Source organism: Lissotriton helveticus, chromosome 11 (genome assembly GCF_964261635.1).
Source record: "Lissotriton helveticus chromosome 11, aLisHel1.1, whole genome shotgun sequence".
Taxonomy (NCBI): domain Eukaryota; kingdom Metazoa; phylum Chordata; class Amphibia; order Caudata; family Salamandridae; genus Lissotriton; species Lissotriton helveticus.
In genome coordinates this window covers 1,170,977,476-1,170,997,172 of record NC_136072.1, presented here as the reverse complement: position 1 = coordinate 1,170,997,172, position 19,697 = coordinate 1,170,977,476, and positions in this window count along the sequence as shown.

Below are 19,697 nucleotides of genomic sequence, written 5' to 3'. Positions count from 1 at the left end.
TGCATCATCGATCTCCGCCTTCAGGCACTGTCAGCGCATCATTCAGTCAACGCCTCTAGAGAAACTAAGTGTCAGCGCATCTTTTGATCTTCGCCTTTAGTTACTTTGTGTCATTGCATCATTGGATCTCTGCCTCTAGAGTCAGAGTATCAACACATCTTTCAAACTCTGCCTCTAGAGTCACTGTCAGCACATCATTCGATTTCCCACTTAAGTACCTACCTTTAACCACTATTTTTTGTGCCCTAACGAAGTACACCTGTGCCAGATAACACTCGCATTGCTTACTGCTCTGTGTTTCTTGACCACCAGACTGGTGACGGCATAGTGAGCCAGCACAATCCCCTCATCCAATGACGTATACACCAGATGTGTGTATTTGAACAGTTGGACACTTGGGGGTGTTGGATGGTAGTCCTTTCTTGATGATACCATTTAACACTGACATCAAGTGATCTCTATCATACGGAAGTATAACTAAGGCAACTTTGGGAAACAAAACTGAAGAAGCGCCTGAGGTTTTAAGCTTGAGGAGCAGGGTCTGGAGACGATGCAGCGCTGAGGTGCAAGCGGTCTGGAGGCTGGCTCATAGGAAGTAATTGCGGGAGACACATGGTAGGTAGTTAAAGCTTTAACTGAAGATGCTGTTTGGGACGTTTCTTGAGCCGCTCAACAAGGGACATGGCGCCCCACCAGAATTGGTAATTCATTAGGGCTGTTGTTGGTTAATGACCTGACCCCTCTGTTTATTAATGGACTATAGTTGGTCACTCACTGAAGAATAGAAACTTCCAGAGGTTATGACCCTCATTAAAAAAGCCCTTGTTGAGGCCCTACAATGTGAACTACTATCAGCCAGTTTCATTACTGCCATGCCCAGCAACGTTGTTGCATAAGATAGTTTTGCAGCGTGAATCTTTCTGGATTCACTATGCTGTGCATTATTCCGCGGTCTTGTGGTTGGGTCCGGATTCGTAGTCTTTTCTTTGTTTTTGTTTTTTTGTAGCCCAGGTGGGCGTCGGCGTCACACCTCCTTGGGTGCATTTCCGGTGACGTCGGCATGCTTCCTGCGGAAGCTCCCACTCTTGGGCGCCATCTTCAGATTCTTTTTTTCCGCGGTCGGGTCTGGATCGTTCCCGTTTGGGCTCCAGACATTTTTGGAGAAAGAAGAAGGAAAATACAGAAATTGAAAAGAAAAATCATCTGAAGACTCCAGGAGACTTCATCGGCCTAGAACCAGCAGAGGAGAAGGAGAATTCATCGAGATCTTCGACGAACGTCGACAAACACGCGACCAGGGAGGCCCTGAGCGCTCGCTGATGGACAACACGCCGTTCAAGTTCTGCCGTAACTGCCACCACAAGTACGCGCAGAAGGACCAGCACCCGGTTTGCAACCTTTTCCTACCGGTAAATCACGGAAGCGAGGACTGCAACGCCTGCTCCGCCTTCACCCCGAAGACCATTCGTGTGAGAGAGAGACAGAGGGTAGCGCACGCCACACTGCAGGGGAAGGCCCCGACTCCATCCCTCCACGAGCTGGGGATGTCCTCCGAGGAAGAGGACAACAATGCCGCCGAAGACGACAGCTACACGGTCGTAGAGACCGATTACACCAAGACTTCTGATAAGGTAGGAGACTCTCCGGCCCCCAAGAACCCGAGAGACTGAGTCTCAAAAAAACGAGAGCAAGGCCCCGAAAGCGCCTGCGCCAAAACACCTGGCGCCCGCGACTACTCACAGGCCCAGCGGACCCTCTGAGAAGGAGTCCCCGGCGCCGAGAGCTGTTGAACAGCAAAAGTTGTCGAAAATCGTCCCCGAAAAGGATCGATCGACGCCGAGGGAGAAGGACCCTAAAGCACCAACGCCGACCAGAGACCCGAAACCCGGTTCGACGTCGAAGCCTCCGGCACCGAAAAGCACGGCGCCGAGCCAACCGCCGAAAAGAGCGGCCGAACCATCCGACGCGGAACACGCAGCCGAGATGGCGAAAAAGAGAAGGCGCCTTGAGGCCGAAATGGAAAACATCTTGCAGCGGAAGAAAGAATTCAACGCAAAGATGAAAACCATCACGATTCCACACAAGACCAAGCCACCAGTGGTGGAGGTGGTCGAGGAGGAAGACGAGGTTGCCGAGGAACAAGATGCAGACGTCGAGGTGGTCGACGACCAGGAAGAGGACGACAGTCCCTACTATAGTTACAACTATGGGGAGGAAGAGGACAGCAGGACGGACGCCGAGTCGGCCCCCTCGGACTTACAGGAGGTGGATTACCTAGATGTCGACACAGACAGCCCAGAGGAGGCGGTCGACACATATCCCTCGAGGCCCTCGCCGCCGGACGACATCGGGGCCTACAACTCGGTGATAAAGTCTGCTGCAGCAGCTTTCAAACTCAAGCTCGACGAAGAGAAGCAGAAAGCAGACTTCCTTCTAGAGACATTGCTCCCCACACAAACAAGGAGCCAGTACCTACCAATGCTCGACAGCGTCTTGGTTCAGGGGAAGGAGGCATTCAGGGAACCCGCAACATGCAAGGCTGTAACTCCCAGAACAGAAAAGAAATACAAACATATCTCAAAGGACACACCCTACATTCAGGGCACGGTCTCCGCAGACTCCATTATCACGGCCACAGCAAGAAAGAGGGCTAACGTGCCCACTACTTCTGGACCACCACCGGATAAGGAGAGCAAGAGGATGGATCTGGTGGGCAGAAGGATCGAACGGAATGCCGTGACCCACTGGCGCATGGCTAATTCCAACGCCCTGATAAACAGGCACATGTACCAGATCATGGAGGAGCTGGGGCAGCTGGTGAAGGACCTGCCCCAGGATGCCAGGCAGAAGGCCGAAAAACTGGTTGAAGAAGGGAAGAACGCGGCAAATTCTTGCCTCAAGACGGCTCTGGATGGAGCAGACACCTCCAGCAGGCTCATGACGATGGGTGTCACTGAAAGAAGACACGCCTGGCTCAGGATTTCAGGTTTCAAACCCGAGGTGCAACACAGCATCCTGAACACACCGTTCAACGGCGATACGCTTTTCGGAACAACAGTTGATGAGAAGCTGAGTCAACTAAAAAAGGATAACGAAACAGCAAGGTCCATGGGAGCATTGTAGTTCAGAGGCAACAAAAGGGGCACCCCGTCGCGGAGGCCTGGCGGGAGAGGTGGAAACCAGCCAGGTACATCACACCAGGCTTTCCAACAAACGCACCAGGCAGGCTCAGCAGGGTCAGCAGAAGCAGTCCTGGCAGTACCAACAAAGAGGCCAGTCCTTTCGAGGGAGAGGAAATGGACGTGGACAGAATAGAAGAGGGGGACAGCAGCCCGCCTCTAAGTGACTTCAAAAAACTCTGTGTGCCCGCCCACAGAAAAGATCCCAGGGGGCAGCACGTACAGAGGGGTCAAGACAAGCTAAACATATACGACCACATAACACCAGTGGGAGGAAGACTAAGATTTTACCTCCAAGAATGGAGAGAAATCACATCAGACAAATGGATCCTCAACATCATCCAATTCGGATACTGCATAGAGTTGGAGGGGAGGCCAACAAGCAGAAAACCAAAAGGAAAGCCACTAGCAAGCAAAAACAGCTAGAGCGCCTTCAGGAAGAAGCAAAAGAACTCCTGCAGAAGCAGGCCATAGAACGGGTACCCTTCAGGGAAAGAAACAAAGGAATATACTCAACGTACTTCCTGGTACCAAAAGTAGACGAGACAATGAGACCCATTCTGGACCTAAGGTTCCTGAACAAATTCATAAGAACGCAAAAATTCAAAATGACCTCCCTGCAAGAGGTGCTCCCGCAACTGCAGATCGGGGACTTCATGGTCACGATAGACCTCAAGGACGCCTACCTGCACATCCCAATGAACAGAAAGCACAAGCATATGCTCAGGTTCACCATCGGGGAAAGCCACTACCAGTTCACGACACTAGCCTTCGGGCTGAAATCGGCACCAAGGGTCTTCACAAAGTGCCTCGCAGGAGTCGCAGCGCACCTACGAAGGCAGGGAATACACGTATACCCCTACCTGGACGACTGGCTGGTGAAAGCAAACTCATACCAGAAATGCAAGCAGCACGCACAGACAGTGACGAGCACGCTCATAAGCCTGGGGTTCTCCATCCATTGGAAGAAATCATCAATGGAGCCGGAACAAGTGAAGATCTTCCTGGGGGCACAGATCAACACCTTACAGGGCAAGGTGTTCCCCAGCGAGAAGAGGGCGAGGGCGCTGGTGAAGGAAACTCGCCTCTACCGGAAGGGACAAGCTCGGACAGTGAGGACTGCGAGCAAGATCATGGGGATGATGGCATCATGCATCCACCTGGTACCAAATGTACGACTCCACATGAGACCCATTCAAGAATGGCTACAGGAGCAATAGTCACAAGCTACAGGCGGTTGGGAGGATCTAGTGGTTGTGACGCACGCAGTGCAGAAGGAGATGACATGGTGGACCATGGAGAACGTAACAAGGGGAAAGCCTCTAACGCCCCCAACGCCAACAGTGACCATCACCACAGACGCATCCCTGAAACGATGGGGGCGCTCACATGGAGGAGCTCAAGGTGAGGGGACTGTGGACGCCAGCAGATGCGACAAAGCACATCAATTACCTAGAATTGAAGACAATCTTCCTTGCACTGAAAGCTTTCCAGACAAGACTGTACAGCACAAGGTGTTGCTAAAACAGACAACACCACCGCGATGTTCTACATCAACAAGCAGGGTGGCACACAGTCAGCCACGGTTTCAACGCTGGGGCAGGAGATATGGAGATGGGCCATCCCTCTCAAGATAGACCTGCTAGCCATACACCTACCAGGGAAGGACAACATACAGGCAGACTGGCTCAGCAGACAGACATCGGCATCCCACGAGTGGGAGCTCAATGCTCAAGAGACAAGGTGGCTGTTCGACAGATGGGGAACACCATCAGTGGACCTGTTTGCCACACGCCGGAATGCAAAAGGCCAAAACTTCGCATCCGACAGCCCGAGGAGGGGTCCCTGGGGAATGCCCTATGGATAGACTGGTCAAGGACATTTGCTTTTGCTTTTCCCCCGATACCACTGATGCACAGAGTGCTGAGCAAGTGCAGAGCGAGCAACATGACCCTGATACTGGTCGCGCCACAGTGGGCCAGACAGACATGGTACTCGCAGATCATGGAGATGACACAGTGTGCACCCCACAGATTCTGCAGGAGGAAAGACCTACTCTCCATGCAGAACGGAGAGGTGCTACACCCAGAGCCAGAGAGCATGAGCCTAGTAGCATGGCTCCTGAGGACATAGAGTTCGCACATTTGAGACTGCCAGAAAGCACCCTGAGGGTCCTTCGGGAGGCACGAAGGCCCAGCACTCGGAAGTGCTATGTTGCGAAATGGAAAAGAATCACAATGTGGTGCAGAAAAGAAGGACTTCACAATAAAATGAAGGACTCCACAGTGCTAAAGTACCTGACGCACTTGCTGGAGAAGAACCTTAGCTCATCCTCGTTGAGAGTGCACTTGGCAGCGATAGTCGCCTACACAAGGGGAGAAACGTGCAGGAGTTTCTTCACGTCACAGGTGGTGAAGAGATTCCTGGAAGGAGCGAAAAGGATCGCACCACCCAAGCGGGTGCCGCCACCTGCATGGAACTTGAACATAGTCCTAACGGAACTCATGAAAGAGCCCTTTGAACCACTTCACAAGGCCTCCCTAAAGATGCTAACTATGAAAACAGCTTTCCTGGTTGCAATAACGTCCTTACGCAGAGTAAGCGAACTTCAGGCACTAACGCTACAGGAACCCTACATACAAATACACAATGATCGGGTTGTGATGAGGACTGACCCACACTTCATGCCGAAGGTGGTGTCCAAATTCCACATGAACCAGTCTATACAGATACCGAGTTTTTTCCAAAAACCAACCACTAGCGCAGAGCGAGCCCTGCGCACCCTGGACGCCAGAAGGGCAGTCATGCACTACATTGAGAGGACGAAGGGACACAGGAAAACAAAACAGTTCTTTGTGTCATTCGCCAACAGTTTCATGGGCAAGGCAGTAACCAAAGAGACTATTGCACGATGGATCGCACAAACAATTCAACTCTGCCACAAATGTGCAGGACAAGAGCTAGCAGAGGGGACACGTACCCACTCCACTAGGAAAAAGGGTGCTACAATAGCCTTCCTGGCTAACACACCCATACAAAACATATGCCTGGCGGCAACATGGGCTTCGGTGCACACGTTCACGAAGCACTACTGTGTGGATATACAGATGAACAAGGAAGCACAAGTCGGACAAAAGGTGCTCCAGCACATATTCAATAACCAACAGGTAAGAAAACTATTCGTTGTGAAGCAAAGGGAGTTTGCACAGCGAAACAGTTGGCCTGTTTTCAGGCCAGGTTCTGTGTGGACTGTAGCCCTGGATTGCTTTTGGTTTCAGTCTTTTATGACATCAGGCAAGGTAGTGATTGTCGGACCTGGCCCTTTTTGCAGGGCTATCCCTAAGGTATTTGCCTTCCTCTGCCTATTTTTCCGACCTTTTTGTTGGCGAAAGGACTGTGGGCACTTTACCACTTCTAATCAGTGCTAACGTGCTGTGCTCTATCCTTTAAACATGGTTTGATTGGTTTACATCTGTTTGGCATATTTGATTTCCCTGTTCAACCAACTGAGCATTTTCATCATGTTCTTGTGGGAGCAGAAAATAATAGTTAAGAGCAATAGAATAGCAGATTAGCTATTAAAAGGACAAGGCACTTTAGCTCAATGTCACACCTTCACTGTATCCTTCATTCTGGTTTTATACAATAGCTAGGTGATCACCATGTTTGTTAATAGATTTACAGGTTTTACAATTGACTACAAAGTTTAAATCGCTCTAGTAGGGATTAGTAACCAAATAAGTATATAAGGCATAAAGGCACTTTAGCCACCTCCGGAGTCCAACAAAAGGATGCACTTTTATGAATGCTATGTTAAAGGACTGGTTTACTTTGAGTTAGGTCCAGTTAGAGCAAAGCACTTCACAATGACTGTTAACTTGGCTACCCTTGCTCCTTTTACATTAAACAACTTTAGACTTTTATATATTGATTTTACTCCTAACTGAGGGTGCATTAGGATATAAATACGGTTGAAGTTCACAATCTATCGTTGTACGTGTTAGAAATGGGCGTCTCTAGTTGGCAAGGGTTTGCATCTTTGTCCAAATAGGGACCCTTCTTCCTAGTCAGGATTAGGGAGTTACACTCCTAAAATAACCCCTGCTCACCCACTTGGTAGCTTGGCAGGAGCAGTCAGGCTTATCTTGGAGGCAGTGTGTAAAGCATTTGTAAATATGTAAATAACCAAGAGTAAGACAGTGTTAGCACTACAAAAGGATACCACACCAGTTTAGAAAAATATCCAATATTGTTATATACTCAAGACAAGACCAAAAACGATACAAATCCACAATACAGTACTTCGAAATCTCCGTCCGGGGCTTTCACAGCGTCGTGAACAAACAAATCCAAACAATTCTTACTGACTGGGGCGTCGTGGGTTCGTTACGGTGTCTGGAAGACCCGCAAACAGTGCCTTTAAAGATAACCTCTCGTTGGGCTTCTGAAAGCACGGCGTCAGCTGGCGTCTGTTCCAGAGGTCAGTGCAGGAGTCGTCGGGCCTTCGAAGTCACACGCATTGCAGATGGAACTCCTCTCTGTTGAAGTCTGGAGCGCTGGCGTTGGCAGGCGTCAGGTGCTGCGATGCGAAGTGCAGCAGTGCGGCATGCGGTGCCCTCAGGTCGCGGTGCAAGCAGCGGCTCGTGGTGGCGACGGTGAGACCAGTGTAGCAGTGCGAGGTGAATGCGGTGCTCATTGCGGTGCTGGCAGGTCGCGGTGCAAGCAGCGGTGTTGACGTTGCTGAAGCGCTGTCGTCGGCTGACGGACTGGAGTCGATGGCGCCGGCATCAGTAGGCCAACGCTGCGGTGCGGGATGAAGGCAGTGCGTTGTGTAACTTTACGAGTGGTGCCCTCGAACCACGGTGCATGCAGCAGCGCAGATTTCGCAATGGAGCGGCATCGTTGGAATACCAAGGCTTCGCCGTGAAGCAAGGCGGTGTTGAGTGCGGTGCCCACAGGTCGTGGTGCGAGCGGTGGCATCAGCAGGCGTTGTCGGTGAGACCAGGGTCGCATTGCGGTGGTGCTCTCTGCAGTGCCGTCAGGACACTGAGTCGGCAGCTGCGGCGTCTATGTAGTCGGCTTGCTTTTTCTTCTGTTGCAGCACAAAACACACCGTTCCAAGTGCTGAGGGCAGAAGATCTTAAAGTGATGGCTGTTCCTGAGACTTCTTGAACAGGGGGGAAACTCAACCTTAAGTCCTTGGAGAAACTCACAAAAGTAGATTACAGAAAGTCCAGTCCTTTCACTGCCCAAGACTGAAGCAGCCACTACAGGCCAAATCAGAAAAGCACACAGCAATGTGGTAGTTCCTCCTCACAGCTTCTCCAGCTCTTCTTCTTAGCAGTCTTCTTGGTCCAAAAGAGTTCTAAATTTCAGGGGTCTGGGCCCCAATATGTATATCCCAAAATCCTTTGATCTCTTAGTCAGAGAGTGTCTGTGCCCAGCCAAAACCAGTTCTGCCTTCTCTGGTGTGGTTTCCTAGCAGGAGGTGGAAGGTAATTGCCAGAGGCAGACCAGGGCTATTCAGGTGCAAGGAAATCTCCTCCCCCTGCTCTAAATGCAGCCCAGGTCTATTCAGCCCTTTCCTGACCCACCTAGACTATCCAGAGCCACTACTGCTCCCCAGCTCCTGTCATCCAAAACCCAGACATTAAATCCACAAACCCAGAGGCACACTGGATGGTTAGGCAAGAAAATGCCTACTTTCTAAAAGTGGTATTTTCAAACACAGAATGTAAACATCACCTTCACTAAAAGATGCATCTTTAGATTCCGAGTTCAGGCATACTAAACTTCAACTTCCTACCTAGTTCCCAGGGCCAGTTATGTTTATAAGATGTTAAAAACAAACCCCCAATTCTGTCCTATTGGGAACAGTTGGCCTTGCAATAGTGAAAAACGAAATTGGCAGTAATTCACTATCAGGACATGCCACACACCAGGGCATATCCAAAATTTCACATACACTGCACCCTGCCCACAGGGGTACCTTGGGCCTACCTTAGGGGTGACTGATGTAAGAAAAGGGAAGGTAAGAGCCTGGCAAGTGGGTGCACTTGCCATGTCGACATGGCAGTACCAGACTGCACACAGGCTCTCCAATGGCAGGTCTGAGTTACATTTACGGGCTGTTTGGGTGGGTGGCACAATCCAGTGCTGCAGCCCACCAACAGCATTTGATTTGTGGGCCCTGGCACACGCAGTGCACTTTACTAGGGACTAACACATAAATCAAACAGGCCAATCATGGAAACACCTATTCATAATACATTTTACCACAGGAGCACTTGCACTTTACCACTGATCAGCAGTGAGAGAAGTGCGCAGAAACACTAAGCCAGCACAAACAGAGTAACAACCAGGAGGTCAGAAAGCAAAAACTCAGGGGAAACACGCCAAAAGATGCCAAGTCTAACAGTGCGTTTAATTCTTCTGCGTTTTATAAGATGCCTGTATAGGTCTGTTTCCATCATAATGATTTATTGCTTGCTGTGTAGCTATGTTATTAGTCCTATTTGTTAAATTTACTGCTGAATGGTTTGATTTTATGTCATAATTGTTAAAGGTTTTAATTAACTAAACAATAAATAAATGTATACATACATACATATTTGATTTACATGCAAGTCCCTTGTATAGTGGCATACCATATACCCAGGGCCTGTAAATAAATGCTACTAGTGGGCCTGCAGCACTGCTGTGCCAACCAAAGAAGTTACATTTCAAACCAGTCTCAGGCCTTCCACTGCATTGCCTGCGCGCGCAGTTTGTCACATTGACTTGCCATTTAAAAATACTTGCCAAGCTTTAAACTCCCATTTTTCTACATATACGTCGCCCCTAAGGTAGGCTTTAGTAAGCCCTATGGGCAGGGTGCTGTGTAAGTTAAAGAAAGGACATGTGCCTTTGTGTGGCATGTCCTGGTAGTGACAAACAGCCTATTTTGTTTCTCACTACTATGAAGCCTACTCCTCTCATAGTTTAGCATTGGGAATCCCCTTATATACTTTTAAGTGGTAATTCTTGATCTAAAATGAGTAGTGTTGCCATGTTTCGAATAGTGGTGATAAATCCTGCTTACTGGCATAGTTGGATTTTACATTACTATTTTAGAAATGCTACTTTTAAAAAGTGTGTATTTCTCCGTGCTTATGACTTTGTGCTAAGTTTCCTCTTGAAAAGATTTCAGAACACTCCCATGAGATAAAGAAGCATTTAGTAAGGACAGAAATGGTCCCAGAAGTACAGAGAACAAGCATTGGCATAGCCAATAGGTCTCACCTTTGGGACCTTATAAGTGTTTAGCCATGCAACTCTTGATGTTGTTGCACCAAGGATATTGTGCTGGATAACTAAACACTTATAAGGTCCCAAAGGTGAGACCTACTGGCTATGCCAATGCTTGTTTCACTTAAGCTTTCCTTATCTTATCTTTTAATCTCTTGGGCCCACATGCATCAAACATTTTTGGAGTCGCAAACGGTGCGATTCCTTAAAATCGGCCGTTTGCGATTCCAAAAGTGCTGTTTGGGATGCATCATGTTATTTTAGAAGTTGCAACTTTTTTACGATTTCCAAAATTGCGATAGCATATAAGAAATCGCAATTGTGCGATTTCTTAAATGATATGCATCATTTAAAAAAAAAGTGCGATTTTTCAAATAGGAAGTGCAAATTGCCACGAAGTTCAACCTCGTGGTAATTTGCGAAATTGTTTAAAAATGCACAAAAATGCATTTTTTGAACTGTTAAGTTAGACACACATGTCCTTAGGACATGTGTGTCTGTAACTTATACTGAAAAGTACATTTCATGGGTGCAGGGGGGGGTCATTTGGACCCCCCTCTCCACCCTTGAAATGCATTGATGAATTGCGATTTCAAATTGCGAATTCGCAATTCCCATTCATTCCTATGGGCATTTTGGCCCATAGGAATGAATGGGAATTGTGAATTCGCAATTGAAAATTTGCATTTTTTATGCAATTCGGTAAAAATAGCGATTTTTACCGAATGGCAAAAAAAATGCAAAAATATTCATGCATAGGCTTTTACGATTTCTAAATTGCAAATCGTTATTTTTCGCAATTTAGAACTCGCAAAAGCCGATATTGATGCATGTGGGCCTTGGTGCCTTATTGTTCCATCTTGAGCCAAGTTTTCCAATGTCTCGATTTTAATTTCACACTCTACATAGCAGAATTAGGTTTACTGCATTTTCTCTGGTCTATGCGAGCAATTGGCAAAGTTCTGAATAGTGACAGATGTCGCCAATTTGGTGGACCTTTGTGTTGCTGTCACGGAGTCTTGAGTCAAATGACTTAGCACTTCTCCGAGCATTACATTATGACAATCCACAAAACTTCTGAGTTGGGTTGCCTAACCTTTAAACCTCTTGACCAGAGCGGCAGAGACACCACACACCTGTCAGGAGCTGTGTGACAGAAGTGGTTGACAAATTCAAAGTGACTGATCCCTTACATACCACCAGTGTAACTGTAGAGGTGTCCAATCAGGGAATTGCAAACATACTCGCCAAGATCAGTCTTGTATGTCCAAAGAGTGCTGGTGCCTGCATCAGACATTGAATATTCAGAACGTCACAAACCGTATTGGACGCGGCATCATGTTGGGTTTGAGGTTAAAAATAATGGAAGACTGTATCAGGAGTCATTTGTTAATATGGATGTTAAGACAAAATAGGCTCAATATAAACCAAAGCCAATGTAAAATAAGCTCATTTCACAATATAAACAAAGCGCAAAAGGTAAGCTATGTTGCAAGGATGAAATAACGGTAAACTTTGTGTACTTATGGGTGTATGAAATGTGCACGTGTCTCTGGTGCTTCATTCTGGAAAGCCTGGCCATAAAGTGCTGATGGTAATATTCCAGGTTTGGGTAGACTCTTCCACTCTGAAAGCTTAACACTATTGGTGAGAGTGCAGCGAGGTCAATCAAGTCTGTTAGAGCCATCTTGAACCAGACACCGATGACAATAGGTAGCCAGAGTGGAGGTGATAAGCTCCTAACAGAAGATCCACCTCAGCACTCAGGCTAGGCGCTGTACACTAGCTTCTCTGCCAGGGAGAAAGGTACACTTGCATGTACTGTATTCACACTTAAGGTAGCACTGGCACACTGGCACAGACCTTTGACTTCAGCACGTACCCCCACCCCCCCACAGATCTCACCCCGCTAAGAGCCTTTGTTGTGGTGGCAACAAGCACTCGAATGCACTTACTCAGGCTGTGCTCAAGGAGAACACGGAGAGGCTGGGTCACAACAATGCACTGTGAACAAGTGACGCTGCTTTGCTGTCCGCAAAAACACAGTTGATGGACAGAATGTAGAACAATGTCATATATTCACCCCAGTACAAGGATCTGGGCCTCGTTTTTTTGCACTCCACACCACCCTGGGTTAGACACTGGCTATATGCAAATCAGCTCTGACCCTGTGCCTCATGGGAACAGTCCAGTCCGGACTACCAAGCCATGTCTTTCCCAGACCGGAATCAAGCATCCAAGGACCGGTTTCTGGCTATCAGCCTGGATAGCTTGACTCCAGTGGTGTGGAGAGCCTGGGACTCACATCTGAGCATACCCAGCCCACTCGGGGTGGAAATTGCAAAAACACAGTTGATGGACAGAATGTAGAACAATGTCATACATTCACCCCAGTACAAGGATCTGGGCCTAAATCCATCGTTTTTTTGCACTGGCTATATGCAAATCAGCTCTGACCCTGACTGGGTGTGAGTGTTGGATTGATTCAAATGCCCCGTCCATCACCACCCCCTTTTGTACCGCTTTTGGCCACCATAAGTGTGGCAGGGTATGCTCAGACATGAGTCCCTTGCTCACTTTGCCACTGGATACAAGCACGCCGGGCTGAAGACGGCTGGAATGCCAGAAACCGGTCCTCGGAAGCTTGTTTCCGGTCCAGGGAAGACATGGCTTGGCAGTTCGGGCTGGACTGTTCCCATGAGGCACAGGGTCAGACTGATTTGCATATAGCCATGTCTGAATTGGGGTGGCAGAGTGGGCTAAAGAACGGTGATGGATTAAACCCAGATCTTTTGACTGGGTGTGAGTGTTTGATTGATTCAAATGCCCCGTCCATCACCACCCCCTTTTGTACCGCTTTTGGCCACCATAAGTGTGGCAGGGTATGCTCAGACGTGAGTCCCTTGCTCACTTTGCCACTGGATTCAAGCAAGCCGGGCTGAAGACGGCTGGAATGCCAGAAACCGGTGCTCTGAAGCTTGTTTCCAGTCCAGGGAAGACATGGCTTGGCAGTTCGGGCTGGACTGTTCCCATGAGGCACAGGGTCAGACTGATTTGCATATTGCCATGTCTGAACTGGGGTGGCAGAGTGGGCTAAAGAACGGTGATGGATTAAACCCAGATCTTTTGACTGGGTGTGAGTGTTTGATTGATTCAAATGCCCCGTCCATCACCACCCCCTTTTGTACCGCTGCTTTGCTGTCCAGCATGTTGTTTCCTCTGTCATCCTGTGACAAACAAGCACGTTGTGCCACTTACTCCTGTTCTGTCTTCGTAGCCACAGTGAGCATTCACTTATGCTACGAAACGTACAATTGTCTTGAATATATTTAATGTGTATTTAACATACTTATCTCAAAATATGTAAGCAATCTCTAAAGCGATGTGATGGCCAGCATGTAATTGTATGCACCACTTATTACTTTTCTGGCTTGTTCAATCTTTTACTGTTGCTACAAATGCCGAGATTAAGGTAGAAATAAATACTTTAAATGTTCAAAAGGATGAAAGGGTTCAGGAGCCTGCGCACAGTGTCATTTTAAGAATGTTAAGGGCCCTGAGCAAGACTGTAATGAACAACTTTATATTTTATCATCATCACTTTTCTGCTAATTGAGGGTCACATGATGCCAAACAGTACCTAATTACATGTCAAACTTTCAGTAATGTGTTACTCAAAAAGAGTTGAATAATGTCTTGCTTGGGGCTCACAAATCCGTATATCTAATAGAGACTACTAGCCGCAGATTTCTTCACGTAGAATTTTCCCCAGGCGTCAGACTGGATCCGGAAACTTTTTTGCCACAGCATCCCTGCACGCCGGGGGCACGGCGACATCACGCTACTCCGCCCAGGCCTCCGCGTACATGACATCAGCGAGGTCACATAAGACCGCCTCGGCGCGCCTATGTCAGTTTTCTTCGGAGAACTTTTCCGCACCACAACGCGGAACCACCACATAAAAATCTGTGGAAGCATGGGAACAGGTTGCGAAGAGCAGAAAAATTGTAAACTGTGACTAACACCACCACCCAGAGTAGTGTCAACATCGCAGAACCCAAAGGCAGGGAAAGAAGAAAGGAGAAGAACAAGCAGAACCCTGCGCAGTCACCCTGCCAGCACATGGTCAGCCTCCCATCCCTGTGCCCCGGAGCCAAAGAACATGCGTAAAAGTCATGGCACACGTAGTAATCCCACCACCCCCATCCTGAGCAAGGAATGGGACCAGTCCCAAGACAGACAGGGACAACAAACCGCCAAGCTACTCCAACATAGAGGGCAACCACCCGCAAGGGACAAGGGCAAGACATGGCCAGATAACCCTTAATCCGAGGATAGCAATGGAAGGAAGCGAGGGGAGGGAGAACAGGGATAGAAAGCAACCCCCCCCCCCCCCCCCCAAAACCTGGAGTAGCCAGAGTAGCAGGGCACCGGAGCACCGGAATCCCATCCTCCAAAGAACCAAAGGAGGAATGACCCGCCCCCAGACGGAGCCACCCGTCAAGAACAAAGAAGGCACTCACAGGAGACACAGCCCCCACCGAAGACCAATACAAGGGTCCTCGCAGGGGAGGAAGGGCGGGATGTGAAGGAATCTGTGGCGTCTCTATCAGTTACATCGTTACCGAAGGTAAGTAACTCGTACATCTGATAGAGACTGCTAGCCACAGATTCCTTCACGTAGATTACATACCCTAGCAATACCCCCTGGGAAGGAGGGTCTGCGAAATAACCCACCAGCCAAAACAGAACAGAGGGCCCCACGGGGAACCATATCTGTGGACCAAGTACAACGTCACCCCTGCCAGGCAAAGGGAACCCCCAAAAGCAGAACGCCACCGACCCCAAGGGGATGTAGAAGGGAAAAGAAGGCTGAAGAGGCTCGTACACTCACAGCAGAGGAACCAAGGGCAAGGTCGGAGAGGCCGAAGCACCCCACTCCCCCACAAGGCAACATAGCTTCCGCCCAATGCCAAGACAGAAAAAGCGGAAGAAGAAACCTAGAGGGCCCAAGGAAAAAGAAGACGAACCCACTCCAGATGGAGAGCAGCCTGCCAGCCAGAACAGCGCCGGCAGTCCAAAGCCACCAGAAGCAAGAAGAACAGCTCGAGGCCCCAGGAAGGCCGTTTAGGCGGCGCCTGGCACGGGAGAACACAGGATCATCCCAGACCACAGGACATGAGCAGGGAGAGGGGATGCCTGGGCACACCACTACGAGTGGCCGTGCACACGACCTCAGGAAGCAAAAGCAACCTACCTAAATGCCATGGAGAACAGGCACCCGAAGGCGACCAGAACCCCCTAGCAGAGCGCAAGCCATATGACAGCTACCACTACCCCACATAGGGTACGTTAAGTCCAAAGATATGGGAACCCTCTTTGGAAGAACTTCCGCAGCAGAGGAAAAAACAAAAGAGCCACGGGGAAAAAAAACACCCCCGCAGAAGGCTTAACAAGCAGCCCAAGCAAAGCAGAAGGCCTAATCTCAGGGTCAAGTCTGCACAACAACTCCTGCAGCACACACACAATCAACAAAAGGGCCGTCCAGCAGCCAACAATGCCAAAGTCCCAAGGAAGGACGCAAACAGCCAGAAAACACGCTCCACAGCCAGAACAACCGGCCTAAGAAGGCCCAGAATCAACCCAACTCAGGAGTCACTTTGGATAGCGGAGTCGGCCGGGGCATGGAACAACAGGCTGCCATCAAACGGAAGGTCGATGAGTCGCTCCCGAATAGTCTCAGGGAATACTCCGTCCCGAAGCCAAGCATGGCGACGGAGAGTGACTGAGGAAGCTATGGCCCGGCCCAGCACCTCAGATGTCCGGAGCGGAGAATAAACGGGGCAAGCTCCCGGCCATCCAATGCATGATGCCGAAGGTCCACCTGACCAGACTCCTGGGACGCTGCGGATCCCAGAGATTCAGACAAGTCACACAAACAGGAGGAGGCCCTAGCCAGCACACACAAGGTGCTAAGGGCCCGCAGGGCAGCGCTGGTCGAGGCGAACATGTTGCGCCCCCAAGAGTCCAGCCACCAGGCCTCTCGAGACGGCAGAGTCAACAGTGGCGGTAGGGAGGGAAAAGCAGTCCGCAAAAGGGGGCTGGCTGCTGAGGCGTGAAGGGAAAGACACGCCGGGTCACGCGGCGCCAGGAGGTGCCAGTGCAGAAGATGCTGAGACACCAGGTCCCGTGAGGCAGGACACTTCCAAGCCCCCCGTCAAGGAAGAAAGGAGCGAACCTTCAAAAGGAACATTTCCCTCCCACAAGAGCCCTGGTGGAGGACCTCCAATAGATGGTCCGCCGGAAAGTGAGCCACCGGGTCACCCATGCGCAGGATGCCCACAGCCATGGACACCGCGTGAGCCTCCGTTGGGCCCCGCGGTGGAGAAAGCAGCTCCTCCGTGGGCGACGGCTGCAAGATAATGCGACCATCCCTGAGGCCAAGCGGGACGGGCAAGGGCCAGACCTGGAAGTCAGAAGGAGCCAAAGAATGAGGGACCTGCCGCTCTTCTGACGAACACCTCGGCCTCAGGAAGGGCTGGGAGCCGCCCTTCGAAGCCGGTGAAACAGACACCACTTGGCGACCAGTCTCCGGGGAGGACGACACCAATATTCAGCCTGGCTCCGGAGAAGGAGCGTTCGAAGATGAATCCGTGGTACAACCCCTGCGCGGAGCCCTAGAGTCCGCTGCCTGAGGCAGGACTTCAGCACCATCCGGCGTCACCGGACATGGTTCCTCCGAGTCACCCCGCACCAGAGACCGGAGTGGAGCTGGAGCCGCTCCGGCCCCGGGGTGGTGCCGGCATGACATCGACCCGACCCCCGCCGAGGCACAAGTTGGGTCAAAACATCAACGCTTACCCCCACAGGCCTGGATCACATGTCCCTTCGCTTACCTTATTACAGATGATAACTCTGCATTGTTTGTGAATCATGTTGAACCAACTAATTGTATAGTAACCAATATTGGCCAGGCCGTTTTGGATTGATTTTTGTTATCAGTCACACCCATAATTTTATCAATGCTTGTTTTCTGATTCCAATTGGGATTTCTTATTTTCACTCACCTCACACCAGAGCACTCTTTTCACGCACGTTCCCTTGGAGCAACCCTTTTTTCTTTTTCTTTTAAGCTATAGGCAAAGTAGGATGTCTAACATCTGTTGAAATAATTCTGTGATCAGTAAATATATGCCTTTTCAAAACTGATGGTTGTTGCACTTCAAAGTACTTTCTCTATTTGGATCTATAGAACCATGTGCTGACTTTATGCATGCACCAAGTCATAACTGAATGTTAACTATCCTTGGAAGTAATAAGGGGGATCGTTTATTCAGCTGAAAGTTCAACCACAATGTTGAATATATCCTTAAATGTAATGCCAGACTCCTTACGATTTTTGTTAGAAAAAAGATAGCCTGAGTATACAACAGATGTGGCCACATGCATCATTGTAGGTATTTGCGATTCCTAAATTGCGAAAATTAAGGAATCGCAATTTAGAAATTGCAAATACCTATGCATCAAAAATTCGCATATATTTTTGCGATTTCTAATTTTTTCTTATTAAGGAATCTCAAAATGAGAATGCAATTTCTAGGGTGCAGGGGGGGGGTCCAAAGGACCCCCCCCCTGCACCCCTGAAATGTAACATAGTCCATTTTTCACACATACATGCCCAAGGGCATCTGTGTGTGTAAAATGAAAGTATCAAAAATGCACTTTTGTGCATTTTTGAAACTTTTCTTAAATTACCATGAAGGTTGACTTCATGCTAATTTAACACTTCCAATTTGCGAAATCGCAATTTTATTTCAATGATGCATTGCATTTAAGAAATTGCAAAATTGCGATTTCTTAAATGCAATCGCAAATTAAGAAATCTCAAAAAATTTGCGATTTCTTAAATTGCAAAAAAAAAAATGCATCTCAAAATTGGATTTGCATTCGCAAACGGACGATTTTTGCGATTCGCACCATTTGTGAATGCAAAAACCAATGATGCATGTGCCCATAAGGCTTTATAGTCATTAACACTTTTTTAAAGGGTTCTGTTTAGGGAATAGTTTCTATGCCATTTCCACTCTATTTTGTGACGCTTCAGTTTTGCAAGTCTTAATTCCTCACAGGACCACTGGGAAGATTCAGTCTGTTTGGTACATTTAAATTTACATATGGAAGTATGTTTATCGCTGGTTCTTGGCAGCCATTGAATACTTTCTCTGTTGAGTAAGCATCATTGCTCAGAGAAGGTATGGAATCAAGGAGAGTTACAAGCAAGCTGTCCTTGTCCACACAACATCATTTATGTACACAACTATAATGTATTAGGTTTTAAAGACCATCAATATTGCATTTAATAATAGAATGATCAGACAATATACAAGGTAACAGTTGATGTGGGGGTGGAGAGATTGGTTTGTTAGAATTTTCTGCATCCTTTCATGTAATGGCTCATACCCTCCAAGTATTGTACTCAGACGGTGAGTCCTTCCTCACTGCACTCTCAGAGGTTGTGTCTGTTCCAACGCATCTGGGGTCTGCAAAGACTGAGGTGGTGTAACCCACAGGAATCCATGTTGCCTCATGTTCTATATAACATGTATAAAAGGGTTCTGGCTTCACTGCCAACTGGAAGGGGGATCACATCCTATATGTATGTCGATGGCCGCAATTGGTCCTTAAACTGTCCAGTAAGAGCCAAGGGAGCAAAGTCTAAGATCACCAACCTAGCATCTTGTCTTCCATCCTTCATGTGGTGAGTGGTGGCACCTGTAAGCTAAACCCAACAGGGACTGTCCTTCATATGACCAAGGAAGAATCACCATTGTGGAAAAATGTCTTAAGACCTGCTCTGATGGGCTGCTGCCCTTCCACAGCTAAGGAAGGCAGACATCTTCCCCTGATTTCTGATTGATGTCTTGGTTTGATACATCAGCTACCTTGAAAAGTTTGTCTGTTCCTAGGCCTTGAAATGTAAGAGAGAACGAGCCCACATGCACACTCTGCTCAGAACATTAGGACTTCCTCGTTGTACCTCCAACTAAAATGGAGTCACTGTGACTGTTCCAAGCGTGGAAAACCATGCGGATACATCTGCTAGCAGCGTCGTCTGCTCCAATGTCGGTTAGATTAAAAAACATGACTGTGTAATAGGAATATTCTGTCTGGCAGATATATTATGTCTACCTCTTCATTTCCCAAAACGTCATTTGTTTGAGTGCTTTACAC